The following is a 13,949-nucleotide window of genomic DNA, read 5'->3' on the forward strand; positions in this document are numbered from 1 at the left end:
ATGTAGGATCCCCTTCAACCCAAGCTGTTCTGTGATTCTATGATTTTTCTGTATTTCTGTTCATTGATGATTATTTCCCCTGTGGTTGTTTTCCTGTATTTGGACAGGGCCGGGTACAGCGGCACTGTTTGCAGAGGGACCAAACATGCTGATAACACCATGAACTGCTGCACTGGCAGCTTGTGAGTTGGTGCCAGAACACATTGGGTGCTGTGTGTGTGCGGTACCTGTAGGTGAGGTGCTGGAGGCACTCCCATCTGCTGCACACCTGTAACAGGCAAGCTGAAATTGAACCCAGTCCCTAATGTTTGGGCTGGCAGCTCCTGTGCCTGATTTTGCAGTGTGCTGTTCCTACTTGCAGTTAAATGCAAGGTCATCAGGCTTTAGCAACTTCTTTGGATGTGACTTGCCAGTAGCAGAAGAATATATTTCTTGTTTCCATGTTCTTTCCAAAGTTGGAACAAGCGCCATCAGTTTTTCAAGGTGCTTTTGTTAATGTATTTTCAGTAAAACCTTGAGGCACATTGAAATCTGGAAATCCCTGAAGCTTATGGGTATGAACTGGCCTACCTCTCTGCTTCTGAAAGCTCCAAGCCCCAGTTTTATTATGGGTAAATGGAAATTGATGACAGCACTTCCATTACTTTGTACAACTGTGTTGTATTTATAACCTTTATGTCTTCCCCCACCGTCTTTAAGTCTTTGGATAGAAACACTCCCCACAGATAGCCTCTGCCCAAAATATATCTGCTAGACATTACTTAGAAGGTAAACAGTTTGCCCTTCGGTTTCCAGAGGAATATTTCAGAGCCAACTCTTCCTAGAGAAGATCTGAAATTCACTGTGTGCAATGCCACTGGCCCTGAGCAGCGCTGCTCTGTGGCTGACTTTCTGCCAAAGGTCCAGGCTGTGCTGCCACATGCTTGCTCTATCAGAAATATTCATTGCTTCTTATGTTGCTTTTTTGACACTGACTTTGTGGAAACTGTCTTTCAAGCCCCCGTGTTAGTTATTGTCATTCTGCTGAGTTCAGTCGAGTTAGTGCAGGGTTGCAGAAATGAAGGCTCTGTGAGTGGGGCTGCAATCTGCTGCAGAGGAGGAAGAGCGAGTTCAGCTCGAGCAGCCTTGTGCTAAGGAAAGCTTGCATAACAGATTTGTGACTTTGCACTTAGCACCTCTTTGTCTGTCTGCATGCTTGGGAAGCAGCCAGAGGACTAGTACAGATCTCTTATCTGATGAACAAGAAGTTTGTTGATACAAGGGGGAAAGATGCACATAAATATAGTTGCTCATGTGCAAAAGCAGCAATGCTTTTGGGAATTGCTTTTTTTTGGGGGGGGGAGGTGGGAGGGAGGGGATTATGTGAAAATTACATTAACAAAATGAGGGAATGATTTTGCAAAAAAAAATGGTGAAGTTCTATGAATGTCTTGCCAGGTTTTGGGTGTTTTTTGTTGTTGTCCTTTATACAAATTTATAAAAAATAGGCACCATCAAGGCATTCATTTACTCATGGCATTCTGCACAGCATCTCTTAAAGGGATGGGAAAACAGCAAATCTTCCTTTTCTTTGCATTTCTTCTCTGTCCCATGGATGAAATCCAGAGTATTTATGCGGGGTTCCTGTTCCATTGGAAGGAATTGTGCCTCGTGGATGTTCAGGACAACGCATGTTTTTCTTAGAAGTATGGGCTGTGAAACCCATTTGTCCCCAATTGCACTTTAGTTTGTGTTATTGTGTGTAGCAAAGTGCTGCTGCATGAAGCCACTGGTGCGTTGTGAAAATGAGGCAAACATGTATGGTGGCTTCATCTCTAGACCTGTCTTGGAGATGAAAAGATGATGGGGGTTTGTGTGTGTATATTTAAACTGTGATACTCCGAGTTTTTCTAATAAGTGAAAGAATGGAGCATAGATTATTAACAACTTGTAGCTACACAAGACTGTCAGGGACTTGTCTGTTCCATTTAGATTTTGTAACTCATTCTGAGCACAGGTTGCATCAACCAAGAGAACAAGATACCCGAAGTCCTTTTGTTCCTCCCTTGGATACTGCTGCTAGCAGCCTCGCATGAAGTCAAAAGCTCTGCAAAGCTGCTGGGAGTGTATTTTTGGAATTTTTCAAAACATGTGGATGGTGAGACTGTAACCCCACTGAAAGCTCACTTGTCCTTGTAGAGGACGCAGGACTGGGAAGCACATTGCTTACAGTGCTCTAATGCTGCATGTGAACTTAAAGGTCTGTGGAAACCATTGACCAAATGGCTATAAAAACAAGCTAACAAAAACCTCTCAAGCCGAGCACACAAAGATCTTGCTGAGTCAAAGGGAAGGTATACAGTCCCCATACAGCAGGAACAGGTAGGAAGTAACAGTGACTGACTGCATGGCAGAATGGTATGGGTGTTTCACCATCTACTAAAACCAGTGTGCACTATGGGACTGGCTGCTCTAGAGGTAGAAATGGTGGCACTTAAATCAAAATAACGTGCAATAAAAAGCAAGGGTAGGTGATGGAATTATCAATCAATTTTACAGCAACTTAATAAAATCCACAGGGTTAGTGTAAGGACTAAAAATGTAAGCAGTAGTTTAATAACATTGAAGGGCAAATCGTAAGTTGGTTATGTGGGAATGGATTTCGGTAAGAATTACTGCAAATGGAGAGAAAAGTAGCTTCTGAAAGAGCAATAAATAGATCTGGTTTGTCACTTTTCACACCTGTAAGGTATACTTGCTAATAAGGATTGTTCTGAAGCAGTGTTGAGCATTAGCATGGTAATATCAGAAGTTAATTCTAAACCAGAGGAAAAAAAAAGTATATATTTTTATATATATTGATTTTAGTCATCAGTGCATCTGACCATAAAACTTCTGTTGGCAGTCCTGTTGCTCTCCTTCCTCTGTACAGCCCACAAGGGAGCTCAGCAGTGGATGATGACTGTGTTATTTACTGATAATGGCTTCACTAAAACTGTCACTTTAAACGATGGCACTGTCAAGGAAACTTTTGCTTTACCTAAACACACAGTTGTTTAGTAACTTCCAAAATGAAGATTGGCACTCCTAACTGCAGTGTAGCAGTTCTTAAGGTCAGACAGATTTAAGAATACTTTTCCAAATGCTTTGAGCTGTAAATCATTACTAAAAGTGCCTACATCTTGTCTGCATTACTTCTCCAGTGATTGATCTCAGCAAAAGAACTGTATTGGTGGTAAAAATGTTTGCCAGTTTATTTCTGAGACTCAAGTTTACTGTTTGTGGTGTTGAGTATATAATGATACTGTGGAATTCAGTGAAGGTGATGTAAGTATATTCTGACTTTACAAAAGCAGAATTAGGTCAGCCCCAAAGCTGTGTGAAAACTCACCTTCCCCAGGCCCTTACTTGGGCAGGGCTCTCTGACATCAGCTGTGAGTGATTTGGTCTCACGTGTGGGTGTTGAGAGTGTGCTTAAGGCATGGCTGTAGGAAGAGATGGCCAATGCTCTGTGTCTTGCTAATGAGGCCCTATTTACTGAGCCTTGAAATAAATACCGCTCTCTTTTTATTATTATTTCCATGAGGTTTTCAATGCAACTGTCTAAAAAGCAGAAATCTTTGGTCATGGAAAATGCAGCAGGGCAACTGGATATTTGAGTTACGCAATGTAGTTAAGTGTTTTCAAGAATAAACAGCAATTTAAATGATTTAAGGATTTTAATTGCCTATTATGCTCATGCAAGCTCTGATTTTTGTGTTGACTGATCTCTCTCCTTTTGAAAAATTGAGGTTTTCAGCACAGGCTGGCTGTGGGCTGCTTGTGTGCTGAGAGCTGGGTGGGCCCTTCTTGAGTGCAGGCTGTACTATCGTCAGTGCAGCATTTAATGCTAGCTTTCACGAGAGCCAGTGGGAGCCATTTTACATGAGCAAGCTGGGGTAGTTTATCCTGAGAAAAGAATGAAGGATCCATTTTCTGGGGTTATTTCCAGGGCATTGTGCTGGAGTTGGTCAGATGATGTTCTGGGAACACCGAGTGCAATAACCTCCTTCAAGGAGCTATGAATCAGAGCAGTGCATTCTTGCAGAATATGACTGACAGTGTGCCAGCATGTTCTGGAATAAAACGAAGCATAGGTTTTCAATGGAATGAGTGACAATTGCTAGATATTGTGTGGTGAGTACAAAAGTATTGCATCAACAAGGTAATGCAAAGCTTATTCTGTATGGGACAAATGGGTTATTAAAACATCCACTTAGCAGTCAGATGGTTGGATTGCTTTTGGTATGCACATCCTTCTACTGCATGGGCAAGTCCTGTGTTTGTGGAAGCAGCTCCAACCATGGGATTCCATGTGGGGATGGCACAGCTGCATGGCAGCTTGCAGCAGTCTTAATCTGGGCCTTTAGATGGGTCACCTGCTTGGAGGTGACCATCACCAGCTCACTGTGGTCACACTGCAGCTGGTACCAGGGCACGGGGGCTCACTGGGGTGCAGGAGGAGTTAGAGAAGTTAAAGCAGCTGTGGAAAGCCACCTGAAAGAATATTTGAATGTTTTGTTCGTGCTCAGAGTAGAGAAAGCCTTCAGCTGTGAGGAGTACCAGGGGGAGGGGTTCTGCTCAATTAGATAAGGGCTAGCATGGCAAATGAGGCAGAATGGAGGTGAGAGTTGGGCTGAGGTTGTAAAGGGACTTTGTGGCAGCAGGTGGCAATCTGACCAGTGAAAAATAAGCGTTGTTTAGCTTTTCATGTTCTTCCAGTGCTCTGTGGGTAAAACAATGTCATAAGAGACCACTTTGACAATTACTTATTAGCATCTGTAAAAGCAATCTTTACATGTAGTCATGAGAGACATCTAATGTAGGAACATCTCAAATGCAGCAGGGCTTGAAGTAATGGTGATGGTAACTGAAGGGTCCTTATGTTATTTGGAGAGGGAGCATGCGATGGAGCTGTTTAAATCTCCAGCTTTCAGAGTTAGGTATTCTGTTTTATAGCATGATCACCTTTTCTCATCTTCTCTGTGGGCACCTTAGCTACAGGCACAGAGACTATCTTTAGAAAGAGGGATTGTTTCAAGGCCAAATTGGGATTGCTTTTTTTGAAGTGAATTTTTGGAGGGAGAAAGAAGTGTTAATGTGCTAACACCCAGAGGAACTGTCTCTGCAACAGCTTGTTGTTCATAGCTCCAGCTGCTCTGCATGAAGAGGAACAGGGATGAAATCTTGTTCTGTATGGAACAATGTGCCCAAGGGGGGCAAGAAGTGGTGCTGCTTTATACCCAGCTCTGAGTTCTGCTGCTCAGCCTTCATCACCGTGTAGGAGGGCTGTTCCTGTGCTGCTGCTCTGTGTTCTGATGGGATAAGTGAGCACCAAAGCAGGTCATGATTTAGAATCCAAAGTGACAAATTTTACTTCTCAAAGAAACTCAATTTTTAAATTTTTTTTTAACAGAAGTTTGGAATTAAGCAAGGAAACAGTAAAATTGGGAAAGGGGGGATGGAAAATCACTAAAGACTTTTTGCCAGCCCTCTGGTGCCTTTATACACGTTCCTTTAGGAGATATGCTCAACTCCGTAGGCAGTAAGATTTTAAGCAGATTAAGGAATGCTATTTTAGATATCCAGAATGAAATACTGAAGTAAAAGTTTGTCTGTGTGGAACACTATGGTTTCACGTACGTCATTCTTGCCCATGTGAAGTCTCAGATCAATGGATCTGAATTTTTGTCAGAGGATTCATTGTAAACTCGTGAAACACATTCGTATCTCATCTTTTGAAAAGCTGACAGTCTCAGGTCTCACACTTTATTATCACTCCACAGTCTTAAGAAGGAATTGATATGAAATACTGTCTCTAAAAATTCAGGTAGGTTGGTTTATGTCGGTGTATGTGAGTTCTCACGGAGATGCTTTCCTTTTGAGTTGTGTACAGCAATCATTTTCAATTTGCTGACTTATAAATGCATGTGCTGGCAGCAGTGCTGTGTTCTTTGGGAAGCACAGTGGAGATTTGTCAGGGAAGTGTTCAAGGTTGGGGAACACAAAGTAGTTTTTGTTGTACAGCGCATGTGCTGAAGAATAGCTTTAGCAGACAAGTTTTAGTCAAACACCCAGTAATGCCGTGATGTGTCAGTGCCTGGTGCGAAGTGACTCACTCTCTATAGAAATGTAAAATCGCATTATAGAGTCCAGAGTCTTGCACTTTATTTGTATATGGACAAGAATTTCCTTTGTCCACAACACTATGCTTTTCTTCAATATCTGTATGCGCTTAATTCATTCCCACTGACACCGTGCTGGGTCCTGCTGTACGCATCATCTCATGCAGATCAGATGTTTAATTGGTAAAGTTTTGCCCTGTTTTCTGGAGGTTCAGCATTTTCCTGTCCTCTTCCACTTTCTTTCAGTGATTGAAGGTGAGGTATGGTTGTCGAACTGTAATGGTTGTTTTGTAGTATGTTTAAAAAAAAAAAAAAAAACTGGTCTCAGAGCTGCATTAATTTGGGCTTGTCCAGTGTTATTTCTTGTTCTATGGGCTATAATGAGTGGGAAAGGTTATTAGATGCTGCTTTGAAGAACCATAGTGAGAAGTCATCAAAAGGCCACATGTATGCAGGTAGCCTTTCTGTGCGGAGCTTCGTGCAGTGACACGGAGGTGAAGAAAAATTAATTAAAATTAATTAGGAAAAGGCTACTGCTCTCTAGAATGGGTGTATATTTTGGTACACATAAGTTGGACTTAGCAGCAGGAAGGAGTAGGAGGCATGGAAATTTGAAGACTCTGGGTTTGCATCAGAAAGAACTCAGTTTTTGGAGTGTACTTCTCAGTGGTTTTGCTGCCCCCAAAGTTCAGTAGCCCCTGAGGGTGTTGAGGGGAAAAACACTGGTTTAGGAATTCCTACATGAAGCCTGTGCTGCTGCTTTTTTTTTTTTTTTTTTTTGTCACACTGATGTGCTCAAATAGTTGAAGTTACAGAGCTGGTGGGGGCTCTGAGCACACCTCCCCTGCACAGGTGCCTGGGAAGGACGTCGAGGCTCATACAGATGCCAGGTTTGAAGCACTTGAAATGATGGTTCACCACATCTGAAGGAAAGACTTCAGATGTGACTGCATGTCACAACTGTAGAGCTGGACACAGCGGCTGTGCTCAGATTCAGCTGGTTTAAAAGGTGGTGGGACCTAAAGATAAAGGTCCATCTTCAGGACAATGATAGTGCCGAAGCAGACAGTCTGGGGACATAACTAGCAAGTTCTGATAGTCTTTGGGTGGTCCAGCTCATCTGTGGGGAACTAGAGAGGGTGGAAAACTCCCTGTGCTTGAATAGTACTTTATTGGAGCTCAATTTCTTTGGCCAGAGCTCTTTGGAAAAGCAAATGCCAGCCCTCTGCAGTGCCAGTGCTCTGTTGATGTAATCAAGCTGCTGCTTGGTGACAGCTGCTCTTTTTTTTTTTTTCCTTTAAATGTACAACACATTTCTTTTCATGTGATTCAGTATGTAGTGCTTAAGCTCCATGCTAATGTTTAAAATGAATAACAAATGCATGTAATTAGGAAGCTGAGAGAACTACTATATGTTGTAGGAAAGAAAGAGAAGGCAGCACTGTTACAGCTACAGTTGAGGGTCTTGCCAAAATTATCTGCACGTAATTTCTGATTGTTTAACATTTTCTGTTGAAGCTTAGTAGTGAAAATGGTATTAAATGAGTACTGTATGCATTTTAATAGGGGGGGAATAAAAACCTTGTAGAAGTGGTGGAATACATTCCTTTACATATTTTCTGCTCTAATATTAATCATGATGCATGCTTCTAGCTCATGTATTAGTCTAGTAATCTTAACTCACGTTGCTGCAGGGTCTGACTTGAAGCTTAAAACAAAACATGTTTTGCTGACAGATCTGAAGGCAGGAGGACACTCAGGTTCCACTTCACATCTGAAGAATTGAATGCACAATGATGGTATTTTGTCCAATGACAGACCTCCAATTGGAGTCCTTCACTCCTGCAGGTGATTTAGAATTCAGGCCATACCGCTTCTCCAGAACCTGGTATTACAGCACTTTATAAACTGTTTGGCAAGTAGCTGTGGGCAGTTGATATAACCAGTTGCACTTATCTGTTGTGTCCTTAAGTTCAAGCGTCCATCTGTCTGTGGGAAAGCACTTCTGCCATTTAAAGGCAGAAGGTCAGAGTTAATGAAACGGTCATAAACAGTGCATATCATTGTGATAAAGACAAAAGCTGATAAGTAGTATCTTTTTGAGGAAAGGTTTATTGCAACCTTCCTTGAAGGCAAAGACAGCTTTCTAGCTGTTTCTCGTTATTATCTGTTTCTCAAAATATCAGGAAGAACGTAGTCTTCTCTGGGATGTTCGTTACAGTATTTGTTGTCCTGGGACTCCTCATTCCTTCAGCCTTGAGTTAGAGACTATATGAATTAAGTGTAATCCAATCTTTCATTTCAATAACAGAATACGAGAGCAAACTTGAGCAGAGTATTGGAGAGAACAGAAGTGCGTGCAGCTCCTTCTGGGGAAGGCTGGTGAGAGAAGGAGGGATGAGATATCATCATTTATGTGATTTTTAATGATGAACAGTTTCATAGCATGAACACATACTGATGGCAAGGCCAGAAGGGACACATGCATCTGAAGCAATTCCTCAAGGCCTCATTCACAAGGTACCCCTATTAGACATGAATCAGGCTCTTGCTGTATGACTGTAAATCTTCAGGTAGGAAATTGGTGACTTAGGGAAATAGTTTACAAACTGTTGAATGAGCACGTACTGCTAACCTGTCTAATAGGCATGGAATTACATCTGCACTACCAAAAATGTGTGTACACCAGATTCACAAGGCTTTATCAATCTGTATCAAACACTGAGGTGGGAGAGAGTTTAGATATAAAATCCAAGTTATTTTTCCTCTGCTGTTTAAACCTGAATTGACTAACTCAAACAGGCTTAAATGGCATAAGAATGGCCTTACATAGTTACCATGAATTATGTTCTAATTGAGTTCATCAGTATACATACCTATAGAAACATAGGTTGGAAAATCATTAAATGTAGAATCGTTAGGGTTGGAAAAGACCTCTAGGATCATCATGCCCAGCTATCCACTTACCACCAATACTTGCCACATCCCTCAGTACCATATCTCCTTGGCTTTTGAACACCTCCAGAGACAGTGACTCCACCGCCCTGGGCAGCCCATTCCAGTACTCAACTGCTCTTTCAGAAAAGAAGTTGCCCCTAATATCCAACCTGAATATATAGATGAGCTTTTTATTAAAAAAAATAATAATACATATATATGTTACAGGTTCCTTGAATTCCTTTGCTAATTTATGCACATTCATCATCATTACAAACAATACTGTAGTGAAATAAAATACTATAGTGAAAGTAGCAATATAATATCCTGGACCTGTCTTTTATCCCTTCTGTATCCATGTGCAAATACAAACCATATATGTATTAGGTTGTAGAAACAGGCTTCATACATAAAAGCTCATCTCCAGATACAAAGTATGTCAAGGAATTTATACTAAGCAACATTTTATATGGATGTTGCTGTAGGATGTGTGGTATTTTGAAAGGTACAAAGGCAGCTGTCTGATAAGCCTTGAACCTATTTCTAAGAAAAATGAAGGGGGACTCTGCTGTCCCAAAGAAGATACACTGTGGAAATATTAGAAACTGTGTAGTAATGACAGCATAAGAAGCAAAGCACTTATCGTCCTGCCCTGTCTGTATCACTGGTAGTGCCACTGGCTGTGACTTGCAGCCATAGGAAATGATACTGCTGCATTTGCAGTGGCAATACATTGTGGGGTGAAGGTGCAGGAAAGAGGTGTACAAAGAATGTACAAAAACTATGGAAAGGGGACTTGAATTCTCCTCGTTTAAATGGTGATGGGGAGAAAGAAAGATGTGCAGAGCTAGCAGTGATCAGTGCTTGGCTTGCTTAGTGTTTCTCAGAGAGAAAATCTGCAAAGCTTAAAAGAAATACTCAAGAGATGGGGGGAAAGTGACAGCTCTGCAATTATGTACTGTGATGTGAGAGGAGAGCATGCAAATAGGGCTGCCAGGAAAACCTGATGTAGGAGTTTAGTACCTTAACAGGACTGACTGCCCCTGGCACAGAGCTGCATGTAACACAGTCACTGTCTGTGGTAAAGTGATTTTCTTGCTCGCCCTTTCTCTGCTTCTTGTTTCACTTTTTGAGCAGTCCATGAAGATGATGATATTCTAACAAAGACCACGTCTTGGCCCTGGAATTTGCATTCGTGACATTGATTTAACCTTGGTGGTACAGAGAAATACCAGTTTTTGTTTTCCTTTCCTCAGTTTTTCTACTTGGTCTTGCACTGGGAGCTTCAGCAAGCTTTTAATTGTCAGTGGGGCTCTGTGGGAACCCACCTGGTTCTGTCTAGGGAATGTACTGGACTACTTTCATCCCTGCTTGCCAGGGACACATTTCATTCCTGTGCCTCTTCCAGTATCAGAGCAATGCTGGCTGTCAGAGGATGGTCGGCACAGCCATGGGCCTCCTCTTGCCAAGGCCTGGAGACTGGGATCCTCAGGCTGAAAGGCGAGTTTGCAGCAGAGCTTAGTTAAAGTAGAGCCGAACTGTTACAGATTCACAAATTAAATAGAAAATTAAGGTGCTAATATTTAAAATAGGATTTCAAATGAATTCGAAGTGCTAAATGTTTAACTCTTTCCAAAGTTATAGTTTCAGCCAATTTCCTGTAAAGCTTTATTCTTCTAACTCTGGTATTAGTGATATAAGTAAGAGAAGTGCCAAGCTGAGCTAATTTTATTAGTGCAGATGACTGGGATTTGAGAGGTAACAAAAGGAGGAGGGGCAGGAAACTCCCAGAAGAAATTTCTGAATCCATTGCAGGAAAGGAGTGGTGTAGAAAATGGAAGCTCTGTTATGATTTAGTATTGTTACACGTTCCTCTTGTGTAGGTAGGACTGCTATCAGATCACGATGTTTCCTTGCAGAACGTGTCTGTTCATTTGAGCTAGCAGAGTGCTTATGAGTCATGAGCCATCCATCTGAGCTCTGCTGTGTGAGTTGTGGTTCTTCCAGAGTGTAGTTTTCAAACATGTAGTTTACTTTTATGGAAATGTGTTTGCAGATTGTCAAAATTATTACTTCACATCCTCTATGGCTTCTGGCTCTGCTAAGTTGTGTCTGCACAGATTATTTAAATAGTACCCACCACCTGTGCAGCCATTATTTGTGATTGTAAATAAGGGAACCTTCTGCTATGCTTGAATAGAAGAAACACAAGGAGAAAATAGAGTTTAAGAAGGAGGCATGAAGTGATAATAATAAAGTAGTTGCTAGTTTAGCCACTGTTAGCTTTTATGACTTGAATCTGAAGTGAAACAGAGCTCGTGTTTTGGCAGTGTTTTGAGTTGGGTGTGCTTCTGAGTCTCATGAGCCAGACTTCTAAGAAGTATTTAAATGCCTTGAGATTTAGATAAGCACGTGGTGAGATTTTCAAAAGCATCCGGGTCCCGAATGCCTCTTGGGTTTCATGTATGTGCGTGAAAGCTGTTGATTGATTCTGCTTTTTTGAAACAAAAGCACACTCAGTTTGATAGGAAATAGCATTCCATCCCAGTCTGAGTTATTTCAGAACTGCTGTTTTGCTTGTGTTTTTCTTTCCTATCATTTTTTGTTCTATTCTTTTAATAGAATCAGAATCATAGATGGCACTCTTCAGGGCAAAGAATGGTGACTTGATGCTGGCATTCTAGCTGCAGAATTATTGGCTATTTACTGTGTGGCCAAAAGCATCAGTTTACCTCAAATTCAATCAGGTACTTAGCTTTATATTTCTGCCCCTAAATTCCTGCCATATTAGAATCTTAATGTGTGGTTGAGTCTGTACCAACTTGCTTCTCGCTTTTCCTGGAACATCAAAACCTACAATAGTGGCTAATATGTGATTCCTGCTTAGAGCAGAAAGTCTGGAATCCAGAACTATGAACAAGCACAATTCTCAATGTACAGATTTCCTTGTAAAGTCTAGATTACACAGTCTATATATACCCATACTTTGGCTACGTTTTGTTAATAAGGTTAATTATAAGGCTGCCTGATTGAGCACTTGCTGGGTCAGCTGCATACAGGATTTTAAGTGTTGACCAAGTAACAGTGGGCATCCAGAACTCCTGACCCTACTAAAAATTCTCTTGCTGGCACAGGCCTGTTGTGTCCAGCTTTCCACAGAACAACTTAAAGGAGTGTTAGAGCTGTAATGTGCTATCTGAAGCTTCATGGAATATTACGTATGAGAAATAAATTAGAGCACAGGAGTCATATGGGATGAAATCCAAGCGTAGCTGTTAGAGAAAGTAGATGTGAAAAAACCTGATTTTTTAAAAGTACAGCAAGTAGCAAATGGAGTCATGAGGAATACTTCAATAGAGGTTACTATTGGTTTCATAAACTTCAGGACCACGACTGGCACACTGTATTGTGTTTACCCCTAACTTAACTGTTCAATTCCCACCGCTTCATGTCACTCTATCAGCTGTAACTATTTCATTAGAGCACAAGGTATTGCTGTGTTGTTTGCCCCTTACTTTAGAGCTGAGGATTTTTCAAAGCACCTCCACAGAATCTCCCAGGTCTGTTCAGACCTCTGCCATTCGTTTATCTGTTTCCTTTTTATTTTGATTGAAAGAACAGGAATAAAAATATTCCACTCATTTTAGTTACAACAGCAGAAGGAATGGCAAAGATGCCAAGAACCTGTAGAAATGGCCCTTTCATATGCACAGTACCAGCAGGTCTTTATGTAAAGCACGCATTAGTTTTGTCAAAGCAGCATGCCCTTCTCTTTTGAAAAATTTCTGTTGTGATAACCCTCCCAGATAGTGGAATCTTTTAACTATGCAAAAAATCTTTGTTGGGTATTCAGCTCATTGCTCTCTTAACATTCTTTTCATCTTCTTCACTTATGTAAATCCTTCCCAAAGAAAAGGTGGCACTCCTCACCCAATAACGTCATTTATGTCATGTTCTTGTGTTCAGCATGCTTTTCTTCTTCAACCTGGTTTCCTAAGCAAATAGATCTTGGATAAATTATGTACATTTTAAGATATACCAAGGTGTCTTCAGTAGTTCTTGTTCATGTGAATTGATTTAAGCTGGGGGAGATCATACTAAGTGCTGCAGTAGAACTGTATGAAAAAGAATTAAAGTCAGCAGGAATACTTATTATGTGGCTATGAGTTTCCAGCACCATTACTTTTGCAGCAGAACCTCCAATTGATCAGTTGAGTAAACATATATATATTTGTTATATATTTTGCTGAAAGGGATGGTGTGGGTTTTCTCTATGATTTGCATCTAGTTTGCCTGCTGAAGCTCCTGCATCAGCAAGGGTGTAACTGCTCAAATGTTTCTGCAGGTATGAGTGTTTGCCAGGGCTTTCTTGATCCCAGAATACAAGGCTTGCACAATCTGAGCTTCCTTGTTAAATAAAGCTGAGCTGCCACTTTTGAGCTGTTGCCAGGACTGTGCAGTTGCAGCTCAGCCCGTGTAGCTTTGGTTGACTCAGCGTGGTCGCTGCAGGCCTTGCATTCCTTGTTGTCAACTGGGATTTTTTTTTTTTAAATGAGAGTATGGGGAGTTCTGATGGACTGAGTCCATTCCTTCTGATGCTGGCAGCTGTGGGGCTGTCTGTAGTGGTTGCAGCTGCTTGCTGCATGGGCTTTCCCTGCAGTTTGGGTCATGCTCGGCTGTGGAAGACTGGCTCTGCATGGAGCCTGTTAAGGGCAAGGTGCCCGTGGCTGACTTGATGTCACAGCACAGTGTCACTGTGCAGTAGATCTGCAGATCCCTGTTTTCAGTGAGTCACACACAAACAGAATTCCCTTCTGTTCCTCTTTGCCTTTCATGTGCTTTTACACCTCGGTTCATCTGTCTTCCTAA

General features: G+C 41.5%; 1 protein-coding gene across 3 annotated transcripts in view; it reads left to right on the forward strand.

The window, feature by feature from the left end:
• The window catches only part of SH3GL3 (SH3 domain containing GRB2 like 3, endophilin A3), a 44,033-nt gene that overhangs the window by 8,764 nt on the left and 21,320 nt on the right, over positions 1 to 13,949 (forward strand). The window contains exon 1 of one of the 3 annotated variants that reach the window (XM_046898884.1): positions 3,871 to 4,155. The exons of the other annotated variants lie outside the window; for them this stretch is intronic. The gene's annotated coding sequence lies outside the window, so the exon portion shown is untranslated. Of the gene's footprint in view, positions 1 to 3,870; positions 4,156 to 13,949 lie in introns of those variants that run through there. 3 annotated transcript variants of the gene reach the window in all.

This window comes from Gallus gallus, chromosome 10 (assembly GCF_016699485.2).
Source record: "Gallus gallus isolate bGalGal1 chromosome 10, bGalGal1.mat.broiler.GRCg7b, whole genome shotgun sequence".
Taxonomy (NCBI): domain Eukaryota; kingdom Metazoa; phylum Chordata; class Aves; order Galliformes; family Phasianidae; genus Gallus; species Gallus gallus.